The sequence below is a fragment of the Chinchilla lanigera genome, unplaced genomic scaffold (genome assembly GCF_000276665.1).
Source record: "Chinchilla lanigera isolate Chin_1 unplaced genomic scaffold, ChiLan1.0 scaffold00141, whole genome shotgun sequence".
NCBI lineage: Eukaryota > Metazoa > Chordata > Mammalia > Rodentia > Chinchillidae > Chinchilla > Chinchilla lanigera.
In genome coordinates this window covers 2,520,698-2,527,248 of record NW_004955542.1, presented here as the reverse complement: position 1 = coordinate 2,527,248, position 6,551 = coordinate 2,520,698, and the positions used below count along the sequence as shown (strand labels likewise).

General features: G+C 56.3%; 1 long non-coding RNA gene across 1 annotated transcript; it reads right to left on the bottom strand.

Moving 5' to 3' along the window:
* On the bottom strand, positions 1–1,686 carry LOC106147317. The gene is made up of 3 exons (XR_001232159.1): positions 1,598–1,686; positions 150–446; positions 1–24 (listed from the first exon to the last, which is right to left on the bottom strand). It is a non-coding gene; the product is annotated as an uncharacterized LOC106147317 (long non-coding RNA).
* Positions 1,687–6,551: the final 4,865 nt, after the last annotated feature.

The following is a 6,551-nucleotide window of genomic DNA, read 5'->3' as shown; positions in this document are numbered from 1 at the left end:
GCAGCCTGGGTTCCATCTCCAGGGCTGGGAAGAAAGAAGAGAGAGGGAGAGAAACGGATGGAGGGGGAGAGGGAAGGGAAGGGGAAGAGGAGGAACGCCGGCCGGGGTGGGGGGAGGCCTGCTAGCCCGGCCCCCGTCGGACGCCTCACCTGTGTGCCCTGGAGACGGGTTCCTGCCTCGGCCTCCGCGTTCGGCCGCGGCACTGAGCGGCTGCTGGGGGCGCGTGGCCCCGCGCGACGCGGCCTTTCTCCCCCTCCTTCCTCCTTTCTGACCGCGGCACGGCCGGCCCAGCACTGAGCGGCCCGGGACGTGAGCCACAGTGCCCCGCGCAGCGCACACCGCCGGACTTGGTGAGCGGGCTGCTCGTGCTCAGGCCCCGTGGCCGCCCCTATTCCTTCTTGTCACCCAGAATGCCACTTAAACGCTTCTTCAGCTGCAGAAACGTCCTGTAAATTGTAGAAAACACAGGCAAACAAAACAAATCCACACGGGCCGGGGATATAGCTCAGCGGCACAGGCCCTGCCTGGCAAGCACAAGGTCCTGAGTTCGATTCCTGGTATCAAGAAGAACAAATCCATAAACCTTTCTGCCCAGGTAATTTTTCACATCCACTTTGGCATACAGCCTTTGAGCTTTAATTTTCATACAGGCACGTAGATGATAGGTAGATAGAGACAGATACTTAGAACAGTGGCTCCTACTGTTTTGTAAATCACTTTTTCAATTTTAAAAAAATATGTTTTTGGTAGCCACCTGTAATCCCAGCATTTGGGAGGCTGGGCCAGGAGGATTGCTGTAAATTTGAGGCCAGCTCAGGCTACATAGTGAGTTCAAGACCAGCCTGAACTACGTGCCGAGACGCTATCTCAAAAAACAAACAAAAATCTATCTTTTTTTGTTTGTTTGTTTGTCTTTTTTAGACAGAGTCTCACTATGCAGTTCAGGCTGGCCTTGAGCTCACTTTGTAGCTCAGGCTGGTCTCGAACTCCCAATGATCCTCCTGCCTCAGCCTTTTGAGTGCTGCCATTACAGGCATGTGCCACCATGCTGGGCTATCTTTCTTTCTTTTGGCTAAGAGTGGCAGCAAGTTGAGGGGCTGAGGCAGGAGGGTCTCAGGCTTAAGGCCAGATCGGGTGACTTAAAGAGCTCTTGTCTCAGGCATAAAAAGCATCAGGGATGTAGCTCAGTGGTAGAGCACTTACTTAGCACGTGCAAGGCCCCTGGGTTCCATTTCTGGTACCACAGCAAACCAAAAAGATTTAAGAGCATGTTTTGCATAAGCTCCTAAAAGCCGGTTTTGACCAGTTCATTGCTATTTATAAATTTTGCTCTGATGCGAACTCCTTTATTTTCCTTCTTAACACAAATGCGTAGCTGTAGGACCTTTGGGTCAAGGGGACCCTTGAGCTGTGCATAAACAGTGCCAGCCGCATCACGTGAGTCCACCGCCCTCACGCCAGCGTCACAGCCTCCACTCACTAACACTCGTGCCAAAACGGGTATCGCTTCTGCTCTGGGAAAAGGAACTAAAAAAACCTCTAACGTTCCAACCGCCGGGAAGAAAAGACTCTATCAACTGCGGCTCTTGTTCCACACCTGTGACTGCAGCGATGCAGTCAGGGACTCCGGTGACTCCTCGGACACATCGGTGACGGGAGGCTGAGGCAGGAGTGCTGGCTGGTAGTAGGTACTGTGAGTAATCTCGAGATGATGTAAAAAAAGTGGGAGCATGCGTGAGGTTACATGGAACACGGCAAGATTTTACAGCGGGATTTGAGGATCTGGAGACTTCAGGGTCTACAGGGGCCCTGGACGGTGCCCCGGGGCGCCAAGCGACGGCAGTGTGTGTGTGTGTGCACCTGTGCACATGGGAACAGACATGCAGTGACACACAGCACACTGTGCCACACCCAGTTCAGTTCCAGAGGGAGACAGGGAGAGATGACCCACACTTCACATCGGTGCTTCTTTTGTTGCTGTTGTTTGGTTCATTTGTTTGGGGGTGCGCTGGGTTTTTTGTTTGTTTGTTTCTTGAGACAGGGTCTTGTTATGCAGTTCAGCCTGGCCGGGAACTCACTTTGTAGCCCAGGCTGGTCTTGAACATGCAGCAATCCTCCTGCCTCAGCCTCCCAAGTGCTAGGATTACAGGCGTGCGCCACCATGCGTGGCAGAAATCTATTACTTGCATCAAAAATTTAAACAATGGAGTAGAGTTGTCTAACCCTTGGAAACTGGCAGAATGTGTTCATGACCGTAGTTAAAGAACGCCAATTTCAGACGGAACTGCTGTCCATCGTCTCCCCCGTGATCGACCTGCTCAGCTTCTGTTCTCTTCGTTGTTTTATCTGAGTGTCGTTTCTCTGTAAAACACACTGGAACTGACCCAAAAAGAGAGAAAGACGTAAACATCCATTATCACTAAAGAGACAGAGTGCGGACAGTACCAGTCCCAAAAGGCTTTCACAAGAAATTCTTCAAAAAACATAAAGGGACAAATATTCTGAAGGAGACTTAAGCCATTCCAGAGTTTAGAAGAACAAGACCTGCCAATCATTGTCATGAAGAAAGCACTGTTGATACAAATGTGCAAAAACAGCCAACTGAGAACTAGAACCAATCTCATGTATGAATATGGGCGAAAATATCCTTTATAAAATACTCACCAAGTGTGGTGGTGCACGCCTGTAATCCCAGCATTCGGGAGGCTGAGGCAGGAGGATCCTTGTGAGTTTGAGACCAGCCTGGGCTACAAAGTGAGCTCAAGGCCAGCCTGAACTGCACAGCGAGACCCTGTCTCAAAAAGACAAAGAAAGATAATAAATAGAAAATCTGAGCAGACTTATAGCAAAGAAGTGCATGCGTTAGTCATGAAAGGAATTTCCCACACAGCAAGACCGTGGGCCAGCCGGCGTCACTAGTGGAGCCCAGCAACCATTGAAAGACCTGACACCCCAGGGCAGGTGACACAGGTGACCGTGGGGCTGCCCTGAGCTCTGCCACACTCCTTCAGGGGCATCTTGCAGCTGCAGCCCACCGGAGGGGCTTGGGCAGCCACAAGCCAGGCCCAGGTGACCCTCCCAGGCCACGAAACCTCTCAGGCTCACAGCGGCCGGCCCAGAAAAGCGAGAGTCGTGGGACGCATCAAGGCCAGAAGGCGGCACCTCGGCCTGAGCTTTCCCAGTCCTTCGGGTGTGACGCTGGGAGGCCCCGAGTGAGGCAGCTGCAAACCCGCACAGCTGTCTGGGGCGGCCCCATCCCACCTTGGCTAACAAGCGTCTTCAGAGCCTTGCCTCCCCGAGGGTCAGCATCTGGTCTGACGCTGGCTCCGCCGAGGACTCTTATGTCCATGCACTGAATCTCCAAGGCACTGCCCTTCCAGTCTGTGCCTCGACTTACCAAGGCCCGAGGTTCAATTCCTGGTATCAAAAAAAAAAATGCCTCAAGCAGAGTAATTACTTAATTAACACAGGGTCAAGCAGGGATTCGAGCCATCACATGCGGCTCCCTCACTGACCTTCCGCTGCGCGACGTCACCCTCCTTTGCTAATGCAGACGCTCTCCCCGAGTTCTCGGATAGATCCCGTGCCCCACAGACCGCGAGCGATGCGTGGTGCAAACCTCCGTTCAGCGGCTTTGCTGTTGCTCGGGTGACGGTTTGTCTTGTCACAGGGAAGCTTTACAGAAGTTTAATGTCGAATTCGTTTGTCTTTTCCTTCATGAGTTATGCTCTTCCACCAAAAGCTGTTCGCCAGGAGTGGTGGCCCACGCCCGTAATCCCGGCACTCTGGGAGGCTGAGGCAGGAGGATTACGACTTCTAGTCCAGTCTGAGCAATTTAGACTTAGCAAGACTCTGTCTCAAAATGAAAACTAAAAAGAGCTGAGGATGTAGCTCAGTGTGAAGGAAGGCCTGGGGTTCCATCCCCAGCCTGCAGTATGCTAGTCTCACCTTTATCTGCAACCCACTGAGGGCCAAGCCTCTGCAGGGACCCCTCCTCCAGGTGCTGAGCAGGGTGGGGTCTGGGACAGCCATCGGTCCCTTCATCTGTCCATCCAGCAGTGCAACCTTGCAGGTCGCCTCTGCTAAACCCATCTCCTGGGCTTCACTGGTTCCCTGTCCCGGGCGCCCCCTGGTGCCAGCCCTGCCGCCTCAGCCGCTCCTCCCCCGGACTGCACAGCACAGCCCTGGGGACTGTGGGACCCGTCTGTGTCCCTGGCTTCAGCAGCACCACACAGTGCAAGGCCATGCCAAGGCGGGAGGCTGAGGCAGGAAGGGCCCACCCTGCACCACCTTGCTGGGCGCCTGTCTGTCCTCTGGGCTCTTCTTCCCTAGTGAGCGCCCCCACCTCAGTGCTCCCGGGGGTGCTGGCTCCCCAAGGGTGGGCGTCAGTGGGGCCCCAGAGCTCCTTGGTGAGGTGCGAGGAGCTACCCCACAGAGGGCTGGGCCGAGCCAGCACGGCCCAAACTGTCCTGTCCTGATGGCCACGGCAGGACCCGAGAATGGACAGCTGCCCCTTGGGGGGGCATCTCAGCACCTGGACCCCTCCCGAGGTTCGCTGATGTGGCCACTGGGAGCCACAGGAGCCAGGCAGCTCCCGCAGCTCCTCGGGGGCCAGGGAGCCCAGCCTGGAGCACCCCATGCCCACCACTCATGGCCAGGGCCTGCGAAGGTCGCCTGGCTGGCTGCCCTCCCTCCCCACTGCTGCCCCAGTCACAGGTCTGATTTAGAACAAGGGCCTTGGAGGCGGGGAGGTGGCGCACGCCTGTATTCCCAGCACTTGGGAGGCTGAGGCAGAAGGTTCGCGGTGGGTTCCAGGCCAGCCTGTGCCACACAGAGTCCCCAAGAAACCAAACTGTTGGGGCTTCTATGAGTGAAGAGAACCCTCTACCCCTGCCGCAGCGCTGGGCAACTGTGAGTTCTGGATTCAGCTTCCAACACTAGGAACCTCAGCCCCACACCCTAACTTAGAGCTGACCAGGGTAAGTGAGGTCATTAGAGTCGCCCTGATCGAGTCTAGCTGGCATCCTTGTTCTGTTTTGACACAGGGCCTCGCCTTGGGTTTCAGGCAGGCCTTGACTCTCCCCCAGCAGGAGGACCCCAGCCTGGGCTCGTGTCCCCTCACAGCTACAGAGGCCCTTGGGCGTCCGCAGCGGGGAGACGGGCCGGGGCAGGGAGAGGCTCGGCCCAGCAGTGACTGGTGCCCCCTTGGTGACTCAGCTTGCATCTTCCCTGCCTCAAGCCCTGTCTGCTCCAGCCCAGCAGATGCGGGTCGCTCACCCCAGGGGCCCGGCAGGAGCAACAAATGTCACCCACCAGGCAGGGCTCCACAGGAGACAGAAGGCCCACGCCCTGGAAACCAGCACCAGGATGCTGTTGCTAAGGTTTTCCTGAGTCCCCTTTCTTCTCCACCTGGCTGCCCTCCCACCAGCTCAGTCAGATCCAAAACCTTTTAGACAGAAACCCAGGGCTGGGGCGTGTGTCGGCAGCGAAGTGTGTGCTCCGCGTAAGGCCCTGGGTCCCCTTCCCAGCGCCGCAGCAAAGCAAGAGCCGGACAGGTCACTCCAGTGTTGAAAGCCTTCCAAAGGGGCCTCTGGAAGTAACGTCCCACTCCGTGGCTCTTTCTTCCCCGTCCACGTGTGACCCTCATCTCGCTGATGGCGGCTCCTCTAGGACCCCTGGGTAACACCGCGGGGCGGGCCACAGCCACTAGCAGAGGGCCACAGATGGACATGAGAATATGTGCTCCACAAAACAGAAGTTGGACAACTTGAAATAGATTTTTTTTTTTTTTCTGAGACAGGGTCTCGCTATGCAGCCCAGGGTTAGGGTTTAAAACAGATTTTTGGCCGGGCGTGGTGGCGCACGCCTGTAATCCCAGCACTCGGGAGGCTGAGGCAGGAGGACTGCTGCGAGTTCGAGGCCAGCCTGGGCTACAAAGTGAATTCAAGGACAGCTTGAACTGCATAGTGAGACCCTGTCTCAAAAAGACAAACAAACAAACGAACAGATTTTTAAAGTAAATTTAAGGACTAAGAGAGATGAGATGAGGACAGGAGAGGGTGCGCCGGCAGCTGCCGCAGGTCTGATCTCCCGGTACCCGTAAGCCCTGCACCGCAGGCCGAAGGGGCCCGCCGGTTCCTTGTACTTGGGCTGTGCTCGGCACTACGGATGCTCAGCTCGCCCAGGCGGTCAGTTCTGGCGAGACCATCCTCCTGCAAAGGCTATGGGAGCCCCGACCTTCCGCACACGGAGAAATGAATGGCGGATAGGACTCGCCAAAGACCCTGTGCGCCCCGGCGCTCACTTCCGGAATCCCAAGGACGCCCCGCCCCTGCCACCACTGGCCAATCATCACGGGTCGCGAGCTCCGTGCCCGCCCCCGGCCGCGCCTTCTACCAATAAACATAGCGGGGGCAGGGGCGCAATTCTGCCCTGTCTAGGCTCTCGCACGCTGCTGTTGCGCGTCAGGCTCTCAATAAAGTTTTCCGCGGCTTTGAATCTTTTTTTTAAAGCGCCCGCAGCCGTCGCAGCCGCAGCCGGCGAGAGCGTCC